A 25,293-nucleotide genomic window follows, 5' to 3' on the forward strand; every position below is an offset into this window, starting at 1 on the left:
CATCTATGCCCAGTCTCTCATTTTATGGTGAAAGTGCAGCTCAAGAGGCCACATCACATCCCAAAGGTCTGAAAAAAGAAAAAGATCAGCAACCTCCAACACATCCTACAGATCAACATCCTCCTGCACAAGCTTATACAGCTTCTCAAACACATCCTACAGATCAACATCCTCCTGCACAAGCTTATACAGCCTCTCAAACACATCCTGCTCCACAAGGAGACACCGCAGTAAGTGACATTGCCAGATTCCTTGTCCGTCGTGAGCTGTTATGTTCAGGGCTTCTCAGGTTTGACGATCGCCCAGAAAATTACTGGGCTTGGAAGACTTCATTCTTGAATGCCAAGGCGGGTCTGAACCTCTCTCCAAGTGAGGAACTAGATCTTTTGATGAAGTGGCTTGGACATCAGTCAGCTGAGTATGTGAAGAGAATCCGAGCAGTGCATGTCAGGTATCCTTATATTGGTCTCAAGAAAGCTTGGGAGAGATTGGAAGAGACCTACGGATCCCCTGAAGTTGTTGAAAAGGCCCTTCTTGACAAAATTGAAAACTTCCCTAAACTCAGCAACAAAGATCACCTAAAGCTTAGAGAGCTTGGAGATTTATTGCTTGAATTGGAGTCTGCAAAATCAGAAGGCTACTTGTTGGGACTTTCATACTTGGACACATCAAGAGGTGTTAATCCAATTGTTGAAAAGTTACCTCACAATCTGCAGGAAAGATGGATTTCTTATGGATCTCAATACAAGAAACTACACAAAGTCACATTTCCTCCATTTTCTGTCTTCACAAAATTTGTCTGTTGTGAAGCTGATGCAAGAAATGATCCAAGTTTCAACCTTTCTTCTGGTGCATTTCACACAAGGTCAGACATGACTGTCAAAAGACAAAGCCCTGCAAAGTTTTCCATCACCACTCATAAAACAGGAGTAGCACAAATGGATGATGAGTCTGCAACAAGCGCATCTGCTAAAAGGATAACCGATGTAGAAAAAAAGTGTCCACTGCATAAGAAGGCTCATCCTTTGAGACGTTGTAGAGGTTTCAGAGCAAAACCATTAGAAGAGCGAAAGAGCTATCTAAAGGAACAAGGAGTCTGCTTCAGGTGCTGTTCCTCCACAATTCACATCGCGAAGGACTGTAAAGCTCCAATCAAGTGCAGCGAATGCAACAGTGAGAAACACATTTCAGCCCTTCACCCGGGACCAGCTCCATGGAACCAAGAAGCCTTGTCAAAGCATGGCGGGGAGGAAGAAAAAGTCCAGACTACGGATATCATGTCAAAATGCACAGAGGTCTGTGGTACTGGTCCAAGCCCTAAATCATGCTCGAAAATCTGTTTGGTTAATGTGTACCCTCAGAACTGCCCAAAGAACACCCTTAAGTTGTACGCTGTTCTAGATGAACAAAGTAACAAATCTTTGGCCAAGTCTGTGTTTTTTGATGTGTTTAACATTGAGGGAAACAACGCTCCTTACACCTTACGTACCTGTACTGGTATTTCTGAAACTTCAGGAAGACGAGCAGTAGGATTCCAGATTGAGTCCCTAGATGGCGAAGTAAGTGTGTCACTACCCACACTTATTGAATGTGATCACATACCTGATGATCGTTCTGAAATTCCAACTCCCGAAGCTGCATGGCACTTTGAACACCTGAAACCCATAGCTCATGAGATTCCTAGCATAGACCCTCATGCCCAGATACTTCTACTTCTTGGAAGAGATGTTCTTCAATTGCACAAGGTTAGGGAACAGCTCAATGGTTCCAATAACACCCCCTATGCACAGCGACTAGACCTGGGCTGGGTTATAGTCGGGGATGTCTGCCTGGGTTCAGCACACAGACCAGCTGTTGTGAACACATTTCGTACAAACATCCTGTCAAACGGACGGCCTAGTGTGTGCTCCCCATGCCCTAATGTCATTCATGTGAAAGAGAAGCTCGGCGTTAAGGTGCATCAAACATCTCCTTCCAGCCATACTTCTCACGTCGCTTCAAATGCAACTAAATGCATGTTGGGAAGCACAGTGTTTGAAAAGACAAAAGACGATGAAAAGATCGCACCATCCATTGAGGACAGACTGTTCATGGACATAATGGACAAAGAAATGTTCATAGATGAATCGAACAGTTGGGTGGCACCACTTCCGTTCCGTACACCAAGGCCCCGTCTTCACAACAACAGAGATCTAGCCATGAAAAGGTTGCATTCACTTTGTCAGACACTGGAGAAGAAACCACAGATGAAAGAACATTTTGTGAGCTTCATGCAAAGAATCTTGGACCTTGGTCATGCAGAGTTGGCACCAGCTCTCAAAGATGGAGAAGAAGTCTGGTATCTGCCACTTTTCGGTGTTTATCATCCACGTAAACCAAGCCAAATCAGAGTTGTTTTTGACTCAAGCGCACAGAACAAAGGTGTGTCACTAAACCAGGTACTCCTGTCAGGTCCTGATTTGAACAACACCTTGTTAGGGGTCTTGCTACGTTTCCGCCAGGAAGCAGTTGCTATAACTGCTGATATTGAACAAATGTTCCACAGTTTTGTAGTGAGACAAGACCATCGTAATTTTTTACGATTTCTGTGGTTCAAAGAAAATGACATGACAAAAGAGGTAGCTGAGTACAGAATGATGGTCCATTTGTTCGGTAATAGTCCTTCACCGGCCGTAGCAATCTACGGACTCCGTCGTGCAGCTCAGCATGTGGTGGAAGAATTCGGAAAGGATGCAGAGGACTTCGTAAAACATAACTTCTATGTTGATGATGGGATAACCTGTCTACCCAGCGTTGAAGAAGCAGTAGACCTACTGAGAAGGACTCAGGAGATGCTTGCAACCTCCAATTTGAGGCTTCACAAGATAGCTTCAAATTGTCCCGCAGTTATGGTGGAATTCCCAGTGGAAGATCATGCAAAGGATCTGAAAGACCTAGATCCAGAAGTGGACATTCTTCCTACTCAGAGGAGCCTTGGAATGAGTTGGGATCTAAAAAGTGATGCTTTTGTGTTCCATATCACTACAGACGAAAAGCCCTTCACACGTAGAGGAGTCTTGGGCACAGTAAATAGTATTTTTGATCCTATTGGATTTGTGGCTCCCATTACAATTCAGGGAAAGTTTCTGCTGCGTCAACTAACTTCTGACTCTGTGGATTGGGACACTCCACTACCAGTAGAGAAGAAGGCCGAATGGGAAGCATGGAAGAGCTCACTACAACATCTAACACATTTGGAAGTTCCCAGAACTTATGTGAACCTTTCACTCTCCAAGGCCCAAAGGAAAGAGATCCATGTGTTCTCAGATGCGTCCCTTGTAGCGATTGCAGCGGTGGCTTATCTGAAAGTAACAGATGCCAGTGGAACATGTAAGACCGGGTTCGTTCTTGGGAAGGCAAAATTGGCACCTACTGCTGCACATACAATTCCCCGTCTGGAGCTAGGAGCTGCTGTTTTAGCTGTTGAACTGGCAGAGCTTGTTGCAGAAGAGATAGATGTCAAACCAGACATGATTGAGTTGTACACTGACAGTAAGGTGGTACTAGGATACATCTGCAACCAAACAAGGCGCTTCCACATCTATGTCAGTAATAGAGTGCAGAGAATCCGGAGGTCTACCAGGCCAGAACAGTGGCATTACATACCTTCAAGTTTGAATCCTGCAGATGTTGCCACGCGTTCCGTAACTGCTTCAGACTTGCAGAACTCTATTTGGCTATCTGGACCTACCTTTCTCTCTGATCCTGATGGGTTCTCCACTGAAGAGAAATCTTATGAGCTCATCAATCCAGATTCTGACATTGAAATCCGGTCAAACTGCACCAGTATAGCAGGTCATGTCTCTCAAGACAAGCTTGGATCTCATCGCTTTGACCGCTTTTCCAGCTGGAAGTCCCTCTTGCGTGCCATTACCCGTCTTATCCATGTTATTCGCTCTCGAACATCTAATGCAGAGAAGAGCACCTGCAGTGGGTGGCATTATTGTTCAAGTCCTCGTACTGTAGATGAACTATCTCAAGCAAAAAGTGCAATCCTTGGATGTGTACAGCAAGAAGTCTATTCAAGTGAGTTAACACTTTTGAAAGCAGGAAAAGACATTTCCAAGAGAAGCAGTTTGAGGAAACTACATCCAATAATTGATGATGATGGTCTTCTGAGAATTGGAGGAAGACTGGATAATGCTCAGGTACCTTTTGATGAGAAACATCCCATCATTATTCCTGGCAAAAGCCACATCGCGTCTCTACTTGTGAACCACTTTCATGAGCGGACCAAGCACCAAGGCCGTCTTTTTACAGAAGGAGCCATAAGAAGTGCAGGATTCTGGATCATCGGTGCAAAAAAGTGCATTAACAGGGTCATCCTCCAGTGTGTTCAGTGTCAGAGGCTCAGAGGCAAAGCCACAGAACAAAAAATGGCTGATCTCCCTGAGGATCGCCTCAAAACAGATCCTCCTTTTACCTACATTGGACTGGATGTATTTGGACCATGGACAGTCATCTCACAGCGCATTCGGGGAGGCTATGCAAATAACAAACGATGGGCAGTCATTTTTACATGCCTGTGCGTCCGTGCTGTCCATATTGAGTTGATTGAATCCATGGACACATCTAGCTTCCTGAATGCACTTCGACGCTTCTTTGCCCTCAGGGGCCCTGTAAAACAAATACGCTCTGATTGTGGCTCCAATTTTGTGGGCGCTTGTAAAGAACTGCTCATGGTCCTGGAGGAACCAAGCGTAAAAACCTATCTAAGCGAAGAGGGTTGTCGCTGGGTTTTCAATCCTCCCCATGCCTCCCATATGGGTGGGGCTTGGGAGAGGATGATTGGCATTTGTCGACGTATACTGGATTCTATGCTCTTGCATACCCCCCAGCTACGACTTACTCACGAAGTGTTGTCTACACTTATGGCAGAGGTCTCCGCAATAGTGAATGCAAGACCTTTGGCTCCCATTTCCAGTGATCCTGATTCACCTGCTCTCTTGACCCCAGCAATGTTGTTAACCCAAAAGGTTGGCCCTCTCCTTCCTGTGTCAGGAACTTTCGACACCAAAGACCTTTTCCGGCAAAAATGGAGGCAAGTACAGCATCTTGCAAATGTCTTTTGGGAGCGCTGGAGACTTGAATACCTAAGCACTCTACAGAGCCGCAGGAAATGGCAGAGTGAAAGGTCTGCTATCAAAGAGGGGGACTTAGTACTGCTGAAGGACATTCAAGTTAAGAGGAACGAATGGCCTATGGCTCTCGTAACAAAGGTTTATCCTGGTAGCGACGGGAACATCAGGAAGGTTGAGCTGAGAGTCACTAAGGGTGGTACTGCAAAGACTTTCCTTAGACCAATTACCCAAGTCATCTATCTCATGTCGCCATCATAGATGGTTCAAAATTGATCGATAGTGTATAGTGGTATTTTACAATCCCAGACGGGGAGTGTTCTGACTGTTGTTTTATATACTGGATATTCCCTTTCACAGCCACTAGATGGCACTGCTATTGTTTGTTAACTTTTCTTTAATTAATTTGATTCGCTAGTTAAGTCACATGATGAAGTTTAGAAGTCAGCACAGCCATCTTAGATTGAGTCGTGTGTGTAATGAAGCAGATGTAACTTCATCTCTCTCCATCCTCACGTTTTGTGTCTTAGACATCACTGTTTGTGAGTAAAACTTTGTCTATTTTGTTTTAAGATATGGATGAGCAGTATATTGAACACATTTGTAAGCTGTTAGTACTGTTAGATGCCTTTCTATGACATGTTCTTTGTAGATACAAAGCAGCGTGCTTTACTAATATGTCAGTGTATTTTGTAATTATACTGATGTTTTTCCTAAACTTAAGATATGCAATGTTGTTTGCAGTTTCACAAAAAAAAGAATTTGGGAATCTGGATAAAGTAAACACTGAAGAAACTGAAACGCCTTTGGTCCAGCTCTTTATTCAACCCCAACTGTTTAGCTATCTGTCAAGTTGTGCTAAGCTACAGGCAATAAGGACAGAATAGCGGCGGCTCCTTCCCGACCCAGGGCTTCTCTCTCCCTCCGATCCGCCGGAATAGAGAAGCACCGTCTCGGTGTTCCGAGTTCCTCAAAATAGGATCTATATCATGAATTAAAATTGTATTTTATTTAAAAACTATATTTTTTATTTTTTAAGTTCACGTTCTAACTTAAACTGTGGTGTTTTTCACAAATTTAACACTTTTTAGAAAAAAAGAACTGTTAATACAGACATTTGAATCTGAATAATAATAATTACATTTCTCTAGTCAGCAACTATATGTGGTTTCTTCAGTGTTCTATATCTGCTGTATTATTATTATTATTATCATTATTATTTTCATTTTATTTATTTATTACTGATTGATTTTATTTTTTTTTCTTATGAATTGTTAATTTATTTATTTTTTCATCTTATTTTTTGTTAAAAAATAAAAATAAAGACATTTGATAACATTGGAATGTTTTTGTAAGAGCTTTTCTTGTGGAAAACCTGATGCGGCCCAGCCTCACCCAGACTCTAACTCCAGCGGCCCCCGGGTAAATTGAGTTTGAGACCCCTGGTATAAAGGGAGCATCCCTGAAAGGCTCAGTCGTTCACAAGCAAGGACGGGGCGAGGTTCACCACTTTGTGAACAACTGCATCAGCAAATAGTCCAACAGCTTAAGAACAACGTTTCAACGTGCAAATGCAAGGAATTTAGGGATTTCATCATCTACAGTCCATAATATCATCAAAAGATTCAGTGAATCTGGAGAAATCTCTGCAAGTAAGCGGCAAGGCAGAAAACCAACACTGGATGCCCGTGACCTTCGATCCCTCAGACGGCACTGCATTAAAAACCAACGTCATTCTGTAACGGATATTCCCACATGGGCTCAGGAACACTTCAGAAAACCACTGTCAGTGAACACAGTTCGTCGCTCCATCTACAAGTGCAAGTTAAAACTCTGCCATGCAAAGCGAAAACCACATATCAACAACACCCAGAAACGCCGCTGGCTTCTCTGGGCCTGAGCCCATCTGAGATGGACTGACGCAAAGTGGAAAACTGTCCTGTGGTCTGACGAGTCCACATTTCAGATTGTTTTTGGAAATCATGGACGTCGGGTCGGCCAAAGAGGAAAAGGACTGTCCGGATTATTATCAGCGCCAAGTTCAAAAGCCAGCATCTCTGATGGTGTGGGGGTGTGTTAGTGCCCATGGCATGGGGTAACTTGCACAACTGTGAAGGCACCATTAATGCTGAAAGGACCATACAGGTTTTGGAGCAACATATGCTGCCATCCAAGCAACGTCTTTTTCAGGGACGTCCTGCTTATTTCAGCAAGACAACGCCAAGCCACATTCTGCATGTGTTACAACAGCGTGGCTTCGTAGTAAAAGAGTGCGGGTACTAGACTGGCCTGCCTGCAGTCCAGACCTGTCTCCCATTGAACATGTGTGGCACATTATGAAGCGCAAAATACGACGACGGAGCCCCCGGACTGTTGAGCTACTGAAGTTGTACATCAAGCAAGAATGGGAAAGAATTCCACCTACAAAGCTTCAACAATTAGTGTCCTCAGTTCCCAAACACTTACTGAGTGTTGTTAAAAGGAAAGGTGATGTAACACAGTGGTAAACACGCCCCTGTCCCAACTTCTTTGGAACGTGTTGCAGGCATCAAGTTCAAAATGAGTGAATATTTGCAAAAAACAATAAAGTTTATCCGTTTGAACATTAAATATCTTTTGTATATTTTGTCTTTGTGGTGTATTCAGTTGAATATATGATGGAAAAGATTTGCAAATAATCATATTCTGTTTTTATTTATGTTTTATAAATTTATGTCCCATATCATTGTAATTGGGGTTGTATAAATATTTATTTCTGGTCAAGAGGCTTTTTAATTTTCACCACTGGCTGATCTGTAAGAACCCAACAACAAACATTTATCCTTAAAGGAAAGACATCTTTGATCTACACTGATCTACTGAACATCAACATGATCAGCTTAATTTACTATTACAAACAAACATATAAACATTATTTCCCTGATTTGAGCCACTTTTTAAATCATCCATTAAAGGAAAGGTTAAAAATGTAAAATAAAATGTTTATGAATGTAAATTAAATAATTCACATATAAACATCAAATATTTACCTGTTTGTCCACTGTGGATGAGGACAGTCAGCACTAAAGCAGAGACAGAAACAGAGGATATGATGCATTAATATGAAAGATTAGCTGTTATCACAGGCAGATTTAATCTGAAAGGGCAGCACAGCAATACAGCCATTCCAACCTTAAACCAGGTGAAACATCTGGAGGTACAGTAAACTTATTGTTTTATATATAATGGCTTGTAAATAAAATCATAACAATTTGAACAAGTCAGTCAAGTCAGTCCAGCACCTAGTTATATGACTCGGGTGAGAGTAGAAAAAAAGGTTAGGTTGCTCGCTGACCATCGCATGGACGAAGGTTAAAATCCAGCACTCCAAATATGGACGTATTTCAGCTTAGAAACACAGTAATTTCATAATGTTGATGGAGTTTAAAGGTCGTGGGGTCGGCACACACAGTGGTCATTCCTACAGACAGAGATTGTGCTGCAAACAAGTTCACAAACATCCTGTTTAGTGGATAAATAGTCAGATCAGTGACTTTTCTCAATAAAATATCAATTGTAAAAGATGATGATGATGCATTTGTTTACCGTCAGCAGATTTCTGAATTGTGGTTGTGAAATCATTTCATGCCTGGTGGACCCACCAGGAAATGTGTGTGCAGCACAAGAGCTTTAACTAATATTTTATTTTAAAATATTTATGAGTTTAACACATTGAAATGACGAGGTAAACGTAAAATGTTTTCTGTGAAAAGTTTATAGCACATTTTATATTTTTTGCCCTTTTTCCCCCAAAAATGTTAAACTCAACAAATAAACAGAAACTTTGCACTAAAATGTGCAGAAAAATGTCATATTTAAGTGTGTTTCTGTAGAGGATGTTGACTTTTATTCATTTAGAAAATCAACAAAACATGTCATCTGATCTATAAGCACCAAAATGAAGAGCTACATGTTCCGTATCACTCACACCACTCAGATGCAGACACAGCACTGCTGTACACTGACAGACACTCTTCTCAGTGAGAACCCAGTATAATTTCATTCACACAGCTGCTGTTATTTTAGTTCACATTCAATCATTTTCAGAAACACCCCCTTTAATTAATGCCGGTGTCTAAGCTCATTCAGACCTACAGTGTCCTAAAATATTGGCACTCCTGGTAAACATGAGCCAAACAGGCTGTAAAACATTCTTTGATCTTTTATTCAAAATATTAACAAACATCTAACCCTTTATTGAAGTACAGTGACTGAAAAAAGAAAATCAGAAAATAAATCATTTTCTTAAATATGTGTGCGCTACAATTACTGGCACCCCTTCATGGCTCGCAATGCTTGACTGGTGTGGTCAGGCTGCAGTTCACAATGGGCCACTGTGGCCAGCTTCGATGATGGCTTGTTGGCGCTGTTTACTTCTGTCTGAAATTCTAAGACTATCTCACAGTTTTCAGAACAAACTATTGTTGGCCAAAAACTTTGTGAACAAAATGAACTGATGAAACTTGAAAACAGACGCAGCTCAGTTAGACTATTTAACATGCAAACGCAGTGAATCTAATAGTTAACAGCACTTCTCTCAAACTGCTGGGAGTGAAAAACAAAAATACACTGAACAAAGACACGAAAAACACTAGTATCTAAAATCTAAAATCTGCAGATTCCAAGTGCAAAGAGAAAGCTTTTTTTGGAGAGAGCCCCTTTGGACATTATATTGTGTGTGTGTGTGTGTGTGTGTGTGTGTGTGTGTGTGTGTGTGTGTGTGTGTTAGCCTGCATATCTGCTCAAATTCTCCATAGGACATCGTCACATACACAGATTTCTGAGCATGGTTGTTTGAGCTGAACATAGTTTGAAACTGAAAGGGTCCAGCCTGCACCACCAGCTGCCAGCAGAGGGCGACAGCTGCAAGGTAGCAAGGTGCCCAGCCTACACCGCGAGCTGCCAGCAGGGGGCGACAGCAGTAAGGTAGCAAGGTGCCCAGCCTGCACCACCAGCTGCCAGCAGAGGGCGACAGCAGCAAGGTGCCCAGCCTGCACCACCAGCTGCAAGCAGAGAGTGATCACAGCAAGGGGCCATAAGTTCGGGGAACTCCAATTCCCAGAAACCCTCAGGCTGATTAGGTCCAACCCAACACACCTGCGGACTCCCTACTTAAGTTTGTGGCAAACAGGAGCTCTTTGTTACACCTTTGTAGAGGGGTGACCAGTGCAGTACACAGCCCAGGTGGTCATTTCAACAATAAAAAAGAAAAGAGGGCTGAAAAAAAGAAACTGCCCCAGAACTACAGAAAGAAGAAAAGAGGGCTAAAAAGAATTGTCTGCCCCACAACTACTGAAAATACAAAAGGAGTGTTGAGCTGCTAAATGCTCCAAGCTATAGAAAAGACAACAACTGCAACATAAAGTCTACCTTCCCTTCAAGCTTCCAGCTGAAGTGAATTTTTGGTTTCTCATTCTTTTATTTCACCTTTGTAGTTCAACCTCTGTTTGAGCTGCTTTCAGTGTTTCTTTTGTTTATCCTTTTCCTGCCTCTTCATTTCCACCACCTTGAGGTGTTTTACCTGTTGTGACCTTCAGTACATCAGTGGTTCAGTACATAGTTGTTTGGGAGGGAAGCTGGTTCTGAGGTGGAAAAGGGGGCAGTTGAGGGGGTGGGGAGTGTGTCCTTAGAGCACTCAAATAATCAGTTGACATCCTGGTGCTTGGAGATTCTTTGTATCTTAAGTCAAATGTTTAACTTTGTCCAGAAAGTTCTGATCAGTTTAAGAATTAAAAGCCAAGTCCTCAATAACCATGTATCCAAATTATTGTCCAGGGCCTTTGGAAGAAAAACAGATCCACCATCACGCTTCACAGTGCCAGGGGTGATAGTGGGAAAAATTCCTGAGCCTGAACTTTTTTTCTCTGCTCGAGAGGTGAGCAGGGTGGGGGTGCTATATATGCGACACACTTAACACATAACTTGTTGGCCCCTGGGCGCAGATATACGTCTATGTATAACCCTGATCTTCATTACTGTCAAAGAATTTTTGCTTTTGAATTAGTCCCTTCAATGATAGATTGTGTTGAATTTTGTTGAAATACATGAACAACATTCAGACATGAGATAAACAAACCCAGTATAAGCCTATATTTCAGAAGCTTGTGCAGATTACCAGAACTCTTGGGACTAGCAGGCCTGTTCAGGAATCCATACCTGTTTTTAACTAGTCACATACCTTATTGCTTCTATAGCATAGGAGACTAGATACTACAGCCATACCAAGAACGGTCAGCAGGTGGCAATATCAACACTCCAAAGTAAACTAGGAATTGATTAGTAGCCTAACCATTGACTAAATGACATGAACAAGGACACATTCATTTCTTTTAAAAATATAATACAAACTATTCAGCATTTATTTTAAATATTTTATGTATTTTAAATACTGAGTTTATACGTTTCGCGTTGACAGTGGAAAAAAATTCGCACGTGTATTTCCCGGGATTTCCTACTGAATCTATCAATTTGTTTGGTCAAAGTAAGTCCCGCCCCGCCCTGTTTCTGACTGGCTTAATGGCTAGTAGGCTCGGCCTTGGTGTTGGTTACAGTGAAACCTGCGCATGTCAGATCAAGAGAAGTGTCAGATCCTATGGCCAGATCACGAGGCCAGGGGTCGGCAACCCGCGGCTCTTTGATCCCTCTGATGCGGCTCAGCTTTTGAAGATAATTAATTTAATTAACGTCTATTATTTTAAAAAATGTTCGGGCGGAAAATCACAAACTTCCGGTATTTAGTTTCGGTTCGCTTGACTGACATGTCGGCGTCGTCACCCGCCCCCCCCCCATCGCTAGTGAGTGAGATGTCGTCGTCGTTTTAATATAATATGTGGCTCTCACTGAAATAAATTTCCAATTATTTTGCTTTTATGGCTCTCTGAGTCAAAAAGGTTGCCGACCCTGCACTAGGAGAACCTTTTTTTTTCTCGCAGACACGTCGGTACGCCGGAATTCCGGCGTGGCGCCTGAAAACTATCACGCTTCACAGTGCAGATGAAAAGTTTCTGCGTGGCTATTTTTTGTATTCACACCGAACTCACCTTTGGTCACCTTGTGGATAAAAAGCTCTACTTTGGTCTCATCTGACCATAAAACCCTTTCCCACTGAAAGTTCTAGTAACATTTGACAAACAGTAGAAGCTTGAGTTTGTTGGTCCTTGACAGCAGAGGCTTTCTTCTAGCAATGCCCCCAAACTACATGTGGTTATATAGGTGGTAGTTTACTGTGGTTTGGGGAAGCTCAGATAGCAAGAACTAAGTGTCATCTCCAGTTCCCCTTAGTGACCCTTGGAGATTCTTTGTCCATGTCATCCATTCTCCTCACTTTGTATAGTGCCAGTATAGCCATACGTCCTCTTCCTGGCAGATTCTTAACATCTCCAGTTGTTTTCTTAATTATTTCCATGATGGTGAATATAGGCAACAACTGTTAAACTAATTCTTTGTAGTCATTTCCTGATTTGGTGGAGCTCAACAACATTTTGTTGCACATTGTTGCTGGATTCTCTTTCTCAAAGTGATGGATGACTGTGTTTCACCTCCTGTATATTACCCAGTGAAACAGGAAGTAGTGGCTGACCATTTAAGTGTTCCTAATCACTCAGGTGCACTTTAAAACATGAAATATGAATGAGAATAAACTTCATTTAGATTTCTAGGGGTGCCAATAATTTAACATTTTTAACATTGAAGATTTTTTTACATTTTAGTTTTTCTTTGATTAGATCTTAAATAGAGAAGATTTCTGCTAATATTTTGAATAAATCAAAGTAATTGTTTGTTTTTATAGGTCATGTTGCTCATGATTAGCAGGGATGCCAGTATTTGTGGAGGGACACTGAAGATATTACAGTAACCAAAACACACAGAAGCACAGTAACAACTTGATACAGCAGCTCTCACACTGATGAAGACATAGAGGACATTTACTCACAGATTATTACAGAGTGCAAAGGGTCATGTGTTTTGGTTTACTTTGCAGAGTTGCAGAGGTGGCTCATTCATTGCAGAAGTTCTAGGGTCTCTTCTAGTCTGCCTTTGACTCATGGACAGAGGAGGAGGAGGTTTCCACAGGAAATTTCTTTTGGGGGGTTGTGGTATGGGGGGGCTGAAAGGATATATCACCAGTCCCTGTGTTGCCAGGTGAGGTGATGGGAATAAAGTGGATGCGGGGTCCTCTGTGGCAGAAGGTCTAAAAGTTCTTCCTACTGCTCTGGAGATTATTAAGGAGACAGAGTAGAGCTCTATCGCCGCAGGCCTGCCTGGCTCTGTGGATGTCGTGGCAGCCTGCCTGGTTCTGTGGACATTACAGCAGGCCCACTTGGCTCCCTGGCTCCGAGAGCTGCTAAAGTTGTTTCGCTGTCATGATCTCCTGTGCTGGCTTCCCATCATATTCCAGTGCTGGCTTCGCCTGCTCTTTGTCTCGTTCCAATAGACGCTTCTCATCCTGATCCAGTGCCGCCTCCACGTGCAGCTCCTGATCTGGTGCTGGTTTACCAAGGCACTCCATTGTCAGCTTTTTGGCTTGTAGCTCCTCATGTTGCAGTGCTGGCTTCCTGAGCTGCTCTAGTGCCGGCTTTTAGGATAAATTCTCCAGAGCTGGTTTTCCTAGTGACTGATTCTACCACACAGCTGCAGCTCATTCGAAGTGCATTAAGACTGCTGCATATACCCAGGGATGGGGGAGTAGCTAAGTAGCGCACTACTTTTTAAAGTTAGCTATAAATCTTAGTAGCTGTAGCTGTAGCGTACATCCACTAACACACCACCACCACATCAGTGTTACTGCAGTGTTGAGAATGATCCACCACCCAAATAGTACCTGCGCTGAGGGTCCATGGGGGCTAAACAAAAGGGGGGCTAACAAAGTATCAGAGAAAAAGATGAACTACTGTCTGTAACTGTAGAACTACAAAGTGAACCTATATAGTAAGTGGAGCTGATAAAATGGACATTGAGCGCAGAAACAATGAGGTGGTCATAACAGTATGTCTGAATCTTGTTAATGTTTTAAATTGGAGCAGTTTTAATTCAACAGTTTACAACACTGCACAAAATTCTCTGGTTTGTATTTGGTTATTTTTGTTGATGTTTTTATATATTTGCAGTTTTTCGTGTGTGTGTTTGTTTTTTTTGTTTTTTTTCTAGTACACAATTAAATGCGTCTTGTTCACACTATCATTTGGGCTTGTTTGGTGTGTCAGGTGGAGATTCTCACACAAACATTCTGACAATTGCGCTCTGAAAGTAGCTAAAGTAGCACGCTACTTTTCAAAATGTAACTAAAAATTAGCCACTACTCTTTCTAGAAAAGTAACTAAATTGTAGCAGCTACGCATTTCGAGAAAGTAGCTACAAAGTAGGTAACTACTAATTTTTCAGTAGCTATCCCAACCCTGCATATACCTTCTGAGTTCTCAGCCTTTTTCTTGTGTCCGGTTATCGCTGTTTTTGACCCCTGCTGTTCTGTTTTGTCTGATTGTGGATCTGCCTGCTTATGTGTTGACCCCCACCTGCTATGACGATGAGTATCAGAATGCCCCTAATGAAGTCACATTTGCACCCTGCCTCAGCCTCTGTTACACAAATAATCTTTGTAATACAATACTGTGATTTATTGGTGAAGTGGGACACTTAATATTGTTCCTCCTCATTTTTCCACTTTTTTTCTTTCTAATTACTTACAGCACAGGGATATAAAAGTGTAGTAGAAAAACATTAGTAAAGTTTCCTTATATTTAATTTCTTTTGTCCCACTTTACCATTTGTCAGATTAGCAAAATGAGAGCGAATTTTGTGGCATCAGCGTAGAGAAGTTAATTAGTTAGTTAATAATTTAATTCTTCTCTTAGCCTAGGTCATGTACCCAAATCATTCAAACTAGCAGTGATTAAACCTTTGATAAAGAAGCCAAATCTTAACCCCAGCGAATTGTCAAGCTACAGACCCATTTCCAACTTATCATTTATTTCTAAGATTTTAGAAAAAGCTGTAGCCCAGTGACTCTGTTCCTGTCTACATAAGAACAAGATGTATGAAAAATTCCAATCTGGTTTTAGGCCCCAGCACAGAGATGGCTCTAGATAAGATATCAAATGATCCTCTGATCAAGGCCACGTATCTCTGCTGGTACTGCTCGATCTAACTGCAGCTTCTGACACTATAGATCATTCTATTCTTTTACATAGACTACAAAACATGGTGGGAATTAGAGGAATACAGTTTTCCTGGTTCACATCCTACCTCACTGACCGTTTCAGTTCATACAATTAAATAATGCATCATCTAATTATACAAGTGAAATATGGAGTTCCACAAGGTTCTGTTTTAGGTCCTCTGTTATTCACATTATACATGTTACCATCAGGCTTAGTTATAAATAGACATGGAATTAGTTTCCACTGCTATGCTGATGATACACAGCTGTACATATCAGCCAAACCAGAAGATAAATCCAGATTAAATAAAATAAAAGACTGTGTAAAAGATATAAGAAACTGGATGCTGCAGAATTTCCTTCTTTTAAACCCAGATAAAACAGTTCTCCTTCTTGGTCCAAAGGCTGCTCGGAATAATTGCTCAGATTCATTGTTAAATCTTGCTGACTTCTCTGTAATACCTGGTTCAGTAGCTAAAAACCTTGGTGTGACGATTGATTCAGATCTAACGTTTAATCAACACATAGGTAATATTACAAGGTAAGCGTTTCTTCACCTCTAAAACATTTCAAAGAAGTGCGTTATCCTACATCAAAATTACACCATCAACCTCCAACTTCATGCTCATGATCCTGTCTGACACTCTCTTTACATCCAGAACACTTTTCCCAAGCTGTTCCTTTAGGATTATCCCTACTCCATTTCTCTTCCTCTCTACACCATGATGGAACAGTTTGAATCCACCTCCAATGTTCCTGGGCTTGCTTCCTTTCCATCTGGTCTCCTGAACACACAGAATATCTACCTTCCTTCTCTCCATCATGTCAGCAAGCTCTCTGCCTTTACCAGTCATTGTCCCTATGTTCAGTGTCCCTACTTTAACCTCCACACTCCTGCCTTTCCTTCTCTCTCGCTGCCTTCTAACCCGCCTTGCTCCTCTCCTCTTTGAGTAGTCCAATTTCCACCGGTACCCTGCTGGTCAACAGCACCGGCGGCGGTCGTTGTTAACCCGGGCCTCGACCAATGGCAATCATATTTGTGATCCACATGATAGTTTTGGCACAAGTTTTACACCGGATGCCCTTCCTGACGCAACCCTCACCATTTATCCGGGCGTGGGACCGGCACCAGAAGTACACAAAGTACACCCCTAATGGCTGGTTTGCATTATCCCTACAGGACGCTGAACAATTGGTTCATGCCTTTATAACTTCAAGGCTAGACTACTGTAATGCATTGTTGTCAGGATGCTCCAACAGGAACCTAAATAAACTCCAATGAGTTCAGAATGCTGCAGCTAGAGTTCTCACTAAAACCAGGAAATTTGATCACCACCTCAGTTTTATCAGCATTACACTGGCTTCCTATCAAATTCCGTATTGACTATAAAATTCTCTTATTGACGTGTAAAGCCCTGCATGGTCTCTCACCGGAGTACCTGCAAGATCTTATTTCACATTATGAACCGCCTCGCTTACTCAGATCACAGGATGCTGGTTTTCTACTGGTTCCTAAAATTCAGAAGACTTCAATGGGTGGAAGAGCTTTTTCTTACAAAGCCCCCAAATTGTGGAATAATCTCCCAGTTAATGTTCGGGACTCTGACACAGTCTCTGTTTTCAGTCTAGACTTAAAGGTTTTTTTGATAATTAGCCTTCCCCTTTAGATAAAGGCAGGAGATCCAGGGGTTCATGGGCATAGAGGCTTATGGTAAACTGAGATGTTGGTGCTGTTGACCCACCACTTCACGCGATCACACAGGATTGTTGGCGGTGGAGTGGGGGGATCCCAGATCCCAGTGTCTCAGGGTACTCTCATATCTATGCTACCTTCTGGTTCTCTCCTTTTAGTCTGTGCTGTTATAGTTAGATCTGCCAACCACACTCTGGGGGAAATCATATTTATTATAGTCTCACTCCTGACCAGAACTACTTTTGTCTCTACTCTTCCTGAGATAATGACTGCCCTCCCATCCTGCTGAAGACTGACCATAAGGGCCAACCGCAACACCCTCAATTACATCACTGTGCCATCCAGATGCACCACCATTGAGAGAGGATGGCACTGTTTCAGCTCACTCCCACTTTTCATGAAGACTCAGTCAGAAACTGCCTCTACCAGTGCAGTTTCTAAAGCTTTACCATCCAGTCTTCAGAGATCCTCTTAGCTTTTATTTGGTATTTAGCTTATTAAATTGTAAACACTGTTTGACCAGAGGGGGATGGGTCTCCCCTTGTGAGTCTTTGTTCCTCCCAAGGTTTCTTCCTCCAGACTGAGGGAGTTTCCTTGCCACCGTCGCTTCTGGCTTGCTCACTGGGGATATATGTTGTAACTGTGTGTTTTCAAACTTCTGTAAAGCTGCTTTGTGACTACATTTGTTATAAAAAGCGCTATACAAATAAACTTGAATTGAATTGAATTGAATTGAATTGAGGAGGGCTGCACAACTTCAGTCCTGGCTGGTATTCAGCACAGTTTAGTTTTCTGTACTTGAACACACCTTCCAAACCAGGCAATTAACAGATAAATGTAATCAGGTGTATTTGTGTAGGTTAATCACAACTCTGCTGGACAATGGCCCTCCAGGTTGTCAATGTGGAACAAGACTGAGGGAACGCCATGATTACAATCACAAGAAATGCCACAACAGAACGGTGGAGGTCACCAACAGCCATAAACTTGACCCTCACGGTGACCAACCCTTAACACACAACACCCCAATATCCAATAAGCCACAAATAACACGCATCTAGTGGATTGATACAGTATTACTGGTAGCCACATAAGTCATTTTAAGAAGACTTCTGTCATGACATGCTTTCAAATAAATCAATAAATGCAATATTTATCAACAGTAATCCATCCATCCATCCATCATCTAAGCCACTTCTCCGTCAGGGTCGCGGATCAACAGTAATGATTTACAGTAATCAGTAGTAACTACTGGCAAATATAGATTTTCATGCCTGTTAAAAGGAGATCCAGACGTTTGTGTTTGCTAGCTGCACAGATTTGGTTTGAGATTTTTATTTTAATCTATAGACACTTGAGTATCAGCCATAAATATAATTTTAATACATATTACAAGTAAAATAAATCATTAAAAATGTTCTGTAACCAACACCTCGCTGGTGATCTGAGAATTTGACGAGGCTACTAGTTTAAATGTGTCGCCAGAGGAGTTACTGTTTGAGGAAAAATGTCTAAAAATGTAAAGTCATTATAGGCTCTGTGTACCTTCTGTTCATTTGACTTTTTTTTTAAAACCAGAATTATCATAAAATCAAATAATAAACAGTAATGGAATAAAGTGTCATTTTCTAGTGATCTCCATTTAGAATTTCCCATCATAAGTGGAAATAAATGTGCAGAGCGCAGGTATGGAAGCTCAGAAGCCACAGAAATCAGGTCTGTTCTGGTGTATTGATCAGCTGTATTACTTTTTGTATAAGCACTTATATCGTTTGTACAGGTCAAATATAAAAGAAAGAAATGATGTGGGGAAGAAACTGAACTCCCACCATCCGATGGGGGCTTTGTGCTCCCCAGATCAGCTGCTCAAGTTTAAGAGGTTTTCTGTCAGTGTTGTCCCAAACTCCCCTCTGTGTGTGCGCGTATCTTACAGGCATGTCAGCACTAAATTATCCATTCTGTCTTTCAGTCATAATGACCAGTGCTGTAGCCTCTTGGTGAAGGAGACTCAGGAGAGACTCTTTATTGACGCCTGCAGGAAAAAGCTCATACAGGGCAGCTGAGCACTGACGGTCACCTCTGCTCCCTCTGGGCTGTGGTGTCTGGGACGCTCTATGATATTCGACGTTATGAGGCTGGTATGTTTGTCTAAGTTAGGGGGCCCTGTTCCAAAGGTCATGGTGCCATGGGTGATGGGGCCCCTCGCTCCCTCTCTCTCAGTACCGGACAGATGAGATCAATTAAATAAGTTCATATGTTGTGCCATATGGAGAGAACAAAAGAGAAAGTAAAGAAAATGGAGAGATAAAAGTGAAGAGAAACAAGAGAAGACAATGAAAATGGAGAAGAGGAAAAGTAAAGAGAGATGAGAACATAAGAGTGAAGAATAAAAGAGAAATAGGAATAAAGAAAAAGAGAGAATAAGAGTTAAAGAGAGACGCCGCAGGTTTGGACTAAAGCCCTCTGGGAGGCGGTTTTAGACGGGCCTAAAATCCTGGAAAAATCACTTGGTGAGTTTCGGGTCAGTTCTAAGGAACTGGAGGTGTAGAATGGGGAAAAATCAATGGTGTAGTTTGTAGTTTGTTTGTATGCTGGTGAGCAGCGTCTTCATACAACACTAGTAAATAAATGAGACCGAGGAGGCAGCGCGGAGCAGCTCGTCTGTTTCTTTACTAACTCACTCAACAAGAGAGGGCGGGAGGACACTTACTTCAAAATAAGAGTCTTACTGAACTGCAACACAACACACAACCAGTTCCCACTCGATCACTAGTTGACGAACAGTGTCTGACGCAGCTTTTCACTGAATGATCTGCACCTCAGCAGGTGGCACAAATTATCAAGTATTTATAATAATACATATTTAAATAACAAATAATTATAAAATAAATCAAAGAAAATGGTACTAGGAAATACAGTCTGTGGGTAATGATATACAATTGGAAGATTTAATAATAATAATAATAATAATAATAAACTACATTTTCTATATTGAAGATGTCTGGTATGAAATTACTACTTGGTGTTTTAAGGAGGAAAAACATCTGTTATCTATAAAAATGATCTAAGTGCGCAAATCGTATTGAGTGGCTTATTGGACCTCGTGGGCTTATAAGATACTGAATGCTTGTCTGTTTCTTCCCTCGTCCACCGATGGTGTGGGAGAGTTGAGGAGCAGGAGAAGGAGGCGCAGATGAGAAGGCAGCTGGCCAGTGCATCACACGGATTGAGGCTTGCTGACGACAGCGTGTGCAGCTCCTAAGTCCAGTTTGATCAAGGCCAGTGCAGTTTACATTACATTACATTACATTACATTACAATTTAGCAGACACTTTTATCCAAAGCGACTTACAAATAATGTGGTACATAGAACAAACATAGCCAGGCCTTAAACGAGGCCAAGTGCTTTGTGTGAATGTTTGGCAAAGCTAAGCGACGTTCATTGGAGGATCGCAGCGGCCGGGCGGTGCTGTAAGCCTTTAGGAGCGAGTGCAGGTAGGAAGGAGCCTGCTCTGTTAACACCTTGTAGGCAATTGTAAGAGTTTTAAATTTGATACAGCAACCGGTAACCAGTGGAGCTCAATGAGCAGTGGGGTGACATGTGCCCGTTTTGGTTGGTTAAAGACCAGACGCGCTGCAGCGTTCTGAACCATCTTCAATGGTTTTACAACACAGGCCGGGAGGCCCGTCAATATGGCATTGCAGTAGTCGAGGCGTGAGATGACCACTTTATCCACAAACTCTTAAATACCTGCATTCTAAATATATGTATGTTTATTTATAGTCATTATTGTTGATACACATTTAGTCTGCTTTCACTTAAAGGCTATTATAGGAATGTTTCTCAATGTGGGGATAATAGGGTACATCCATTTGTTTACGTATATATAAGATACTACATGCTGCAGTCAATTAAGCGAGGCTTGGCGACGGACTGACCAGTTAATCCTTTTAATTTATTGAGTATAATTATTTGGTTTACTCAGTTACAAATGTGAGTTTTATTGTTGTGCATGGTTTATTCTGATCTGAACTGTGTTGGGGATTCAATATTGAGACTATCTGATGATTTGAGGTGCATGGGTGTGGAGTCGTGTTGCATGTTGGTGCAGTTTTTATACAAAAAGAAAAAACACATATAAAACGTAACACAGCCTCCCACAATGCCAGATCTAATCTAATCTAATGCTGTCCTCATCATTCTTTAACCATGACAGTCTGATTTCTGAGCTCCTGCGACCGATGGGTGCACTCTGCGGTTTATTGTTGGTTAATTTGAAGCAGTTAAAATCAAGCCTTTATTCCACTGCTGCTTGTTTTTGATTTTATAATCTTTATAATATGAAACTGTAAAATGAAGCTATTTCTTGTTCGACTGAGAATAACTGTCAAAGCCAGAATTGACCCATTTGCCATTTTTCAATACTGGATTTTGAAATGAAAATCAAATGAAGGTACACAGACCTGAGGACCAGTCTGATGACCAACGGGGTAAAGAAATGAAGTGTCGCACTCTGACTGTAAACTTTAACAATACTTTAAATTTTTACTCCCATTTTAACAGAATCACATGAAACATCTGGAGGTTCTAAGAAGATCGTTCTGCCTTTGTTTATTTCTTTTGTATTATTTCTGTAAAGGAGATGTTGAGCTTGTTATAAAGGTTTGCTGAGCTGGAGAAAGTAAGGTCTCTGAAAGTGTCCCACTGCAGCAACATTCACCTTCTATTATATTAATCTGAATAAAGTAAATTCAGCACATCAGTACGTTTATCACAGAGCACTGGCCAAACACTGCAGAGTCTCACAGTATATCTACAGCATCACTGACCACCACCGCTGATACTGTCACTGATACATGATGAACCTACAGTAAGATCTACTGAATTATGATGTTACAGGTTGGACACACTGTGCTTTACCAGCAGGAGTGATAAACTCATCTTTCACAACAGAATTGATTTCTTACCCAGGAAGAAACACAATGTCCTGCCAATATACCTGCTCGGGTTAAAGGTCTTTTAAATAATCAATGAAATAATGAGATGAACACAGACTTGAAGACCTGAAAACTTAATGATCGGTAATCAATACTCAAATTCCAATCTCCAAATGATCCTTTTTTTAATATCATTACAGATTACACTCACCGCCCACTTTATTAGGCACACCTTGCTAGTTAAAGGTTGGACCCCCTTTTGCCTTCAGAACTGCCTTAATTCTAAACACCTTTAATAGACGTTGGAAACGTTCCTCAGAGATTTTGGTTGGTTATTTGAGTTCCTGTTGCCTTTCTATCATCTTGAAACAGTCTGCCCATTGTCCGCTGACCTCTGACATAAATAAGGCATTTTCGTCCACACAACTGACCGCTCACTGGATATTTTCTTTTTCAGACCGTTCTCTGTAAACCCTAGATTTGGTTGTGTGAAAATCCCAGTAGATCAGCAGTTTCTGAAATACTCAGACCAGCCCATCTGGCACCAACAACCACGCCACGTTCAAAGTTGCTTAAATCCCCTTTCTTCTCCATTCTGATGCTCAGTCTGCACTTCAGCAAGTTGTCTTGACCACCTCTACATGCATAAATGCATTGAGTAGCTGATTAGCTATTTGTGTTAACAAGCAATTGAACCTAATAAAGTGGCCGGTGAGTGTATATTGGATGCCACATAAAAGCTGCTTTAAGTCCTGGCTGTAACCGTCACCCACAACAGAAACAATTGGGAACATATTGCAGATGTTGTGGGATGTGAGGAGCTTCATGACTTCTGAATAAATGTTACTAACATATCTGCTCTGATTGGGAAAGAAATCTCTGTGGATCCAACTGTATTATTGCTTAACGAAGACTCCAGTTTAGCCCTGACAGGAAAACTAAAGAAGATCTGGATCACTGGTTTAACATCTGCTAAAAATCATTGCGCAGAGATGTTTATCCCACATAATCTTAGTGTACGACACTATTTCTGCTACATGACCACAGTACTGTTAGAATCAGCTGCAGCTACAGTCAATAATGCTGGAGCATCTACTCTTCAGACGTGGAGACAGGTTTGTTTAATGTGGTGAAAAGAATGGGCCGGTCAGATGGGGGAGGGGTGTTTTTGGATTGCTTCAGTTCTGAAATATTTTAATAAAATGCTGTATGACAGAAAATGAAAGAAACGGTTGATAAAGTCACGCAAACTTCAACTTAAGAACAAAATGAATGGAACCAAATATGTAATTTTGTGTCCAATGAATTTGAATGAGGAACACGCATAAGCAAAGGAATTATTAATCAACAATACAAAAGTGAGTGATATGTTTTAAATTTAGTTTTAGGCCATGACGTATTATTTAAAGTCATTTTAAGAGTCACTCAGACATGAGCTGTCTATTTTAATTAAATATTTATTTACTAATTTATATAAAACCTCATTATGACTTGACACACAAATACATGTTCATTGATAATGACCCACAATGCAGAGTAGAGCTCAAATCATTTTCTAATAAACATGTCAAAGGACCTCCAACTGAAACTCTCCACACTCTGAATTCAGCATGACAGAAAAGCTTGTAAACCATCTGAACTACATACAGTTACTGAATCACACAGAAGCTGATCATCTCAGAGCCCTCAGACTGAATATTAACAACTTCATACAGCAGCTCTCACTCTAATGAAGATATAGAGAACATTTACTCACAGAGTATCACAGAGAGAGACCTGAACTCCATACTGTCCCCGTAATGACTGACTGACTGACTGACTGACTGAGCAGTGCGTTCAACAATCAACACTTCCTGTATTCTTACACTCACAGCACACGTCACAGAGAGAGAGAGACGGAAAACAATAAAATTCAGGAAAACTGAAAGGAAAAACTCCTTAGTGCCATCATCTGGATAAATCATCCAAGGATTAGTACTTACATCCTTTAAAACATTGTTTTCAAATATTGACCTTACAAGCTACATTGCAGTGAATAAGTTTTTACGTCCTCATATTTTTCTCCATTTTTGCAGATTTGTCACTACGTGGTTTCAGATCCTCATAAAAAATCATTTTCTTTATTGAAGAAAAGTTTTGTAACATCTACATTGACTATATGTAAGTGTTCCCTAACCCTAATAACTTCTACCCTTCTTTGTAGAATTGCTTTAATTTATCCATATTGAGCAAGAACTGCCCCTTTAAGGTCCTTAAGAGTACAAGTCAGGACTGTGACTAGGCCCCTCCAAAACTTTAATCCATTCAGAGGTGGACCTGGCCTTGTGCATTGGGTCTTTATTGTGTTGTATAACCCATTTACACTTGAGCTTCAGATCACAGACCGAAGACTGGATGTTGGATTAGAGAGCAGAACTCATGGTTCCATCAATTATAGCAAGCTGACCACGTCTTTTAGCAGTGAAGCATCCCTACACCATCATACTACCACCACCATGTTTTACTGTTGATATGATGTTATTAGTAGAATACAGTGATAGCTTTACACCAGATGTTATGGGACCCGGAAAAAGTTCCACTTATTACTCATCAGTCCACAAAACATTATTCCAGTAGTTTTGGAGGTCATCAAGGTGATTTTTGGCAATTGTGAGAGGAACTTAGTGTTTTTGCTTTGCAACTCTTTCATGGAGAACTAGTTCTAGTTTCTAGTGGTGGAATCATGAACACCGACCTTCTCTGAGATGAGAATCATCTGCAGTCTCTTAGATGTGCATCTGGGTTGTTTTGTGATTTCCTGGATGAGTTGCTGCTGTGCTCTTGGAACAATGTTGATAGGCCTTTCACTTCTGGGAAAATTCATCATTGTTCCACAAGTGGTCTTTATTTGGAGAAAATGGCTCACACTGTGGTTCACTGGAGTCCCAGAGCTTTGGAAATGGCTGTGTAACGTTTTCATGATTTATGCATTTTAATAACTTCTTAATTTTGGAATTTATTTTCATTGTGGCACAGTGTGCTGCTTGTTGAGATCTTTTGGACTACTTTACAGAGCTGGAAAGGTTCTGTTTAAATGATGATTAGATTCAACAGAGCTGGCAGAAATCAAGCTTGGGTGTGTCTTATTGAATTGATCCAAATGATCAACTACTTATGGTTAATTGGTTGATTTAGTAACTAAAGAGAAGCAAATACTTTTCCACACAAGGCCAGTTGGCATTGAATAACTTTTGCCTATCTTAAGTGAGATGATTTTAAAAAAAAATGAAAAGACAAAACAACAAAAAACATTTTGTTTACTCAGGTTATCTTTGTCTACTAAATTTTGATTCAAGATCTGTGTGTGTATC

At 41.2% G+C, this 25,293-nt stretch overlaps 1 protein-coding gene and 1 long non-coding RNA gene across 3 annotated transcripts in view; both read right to left on the bottom strand.

The window, feature by feature from the left end:
• Window positions 1–25,293, bottom strand: part of LOC108415343 (carcinoembryonic antigen-related cell adhesion molecule 5-like) — a 653,433-nt gene that overhangs the window by 444,883 nt on the left and 183,257 nt on the right. The window lies entirely within an intron of this gene.
• On the bottom strand, window positions 7,889–23,755 carry LOC119266045. Its single transcript, XR_005131830.1, has 3 exons — window positions 23,700–23,755; window positions 8,147–8,179; window positions 7,889–7,910 (listed from the first exon to the last, which is right to left on the bottom strand). It is a non-coding gene; the product is annotated as an uncharacterized LOC119266045 (long non-coding RNA).

This window comes from Pygocentrus nattereri, chromosome 2 (genome assembly GCF_015220715.1).
Source record: "Pygocentrus nattereri isolate fPygNat1 chromosome 2, fPygNat1.pri, whole genome shotgun sequence".
Taxonomy (NCBI): domain Eukaryota; kingdom Metazoa; phylum Chordata; class Actinopteri; order Characiformes; family Serrasalmidae; genus Pygocentrus; species Pygocentrus nattereri.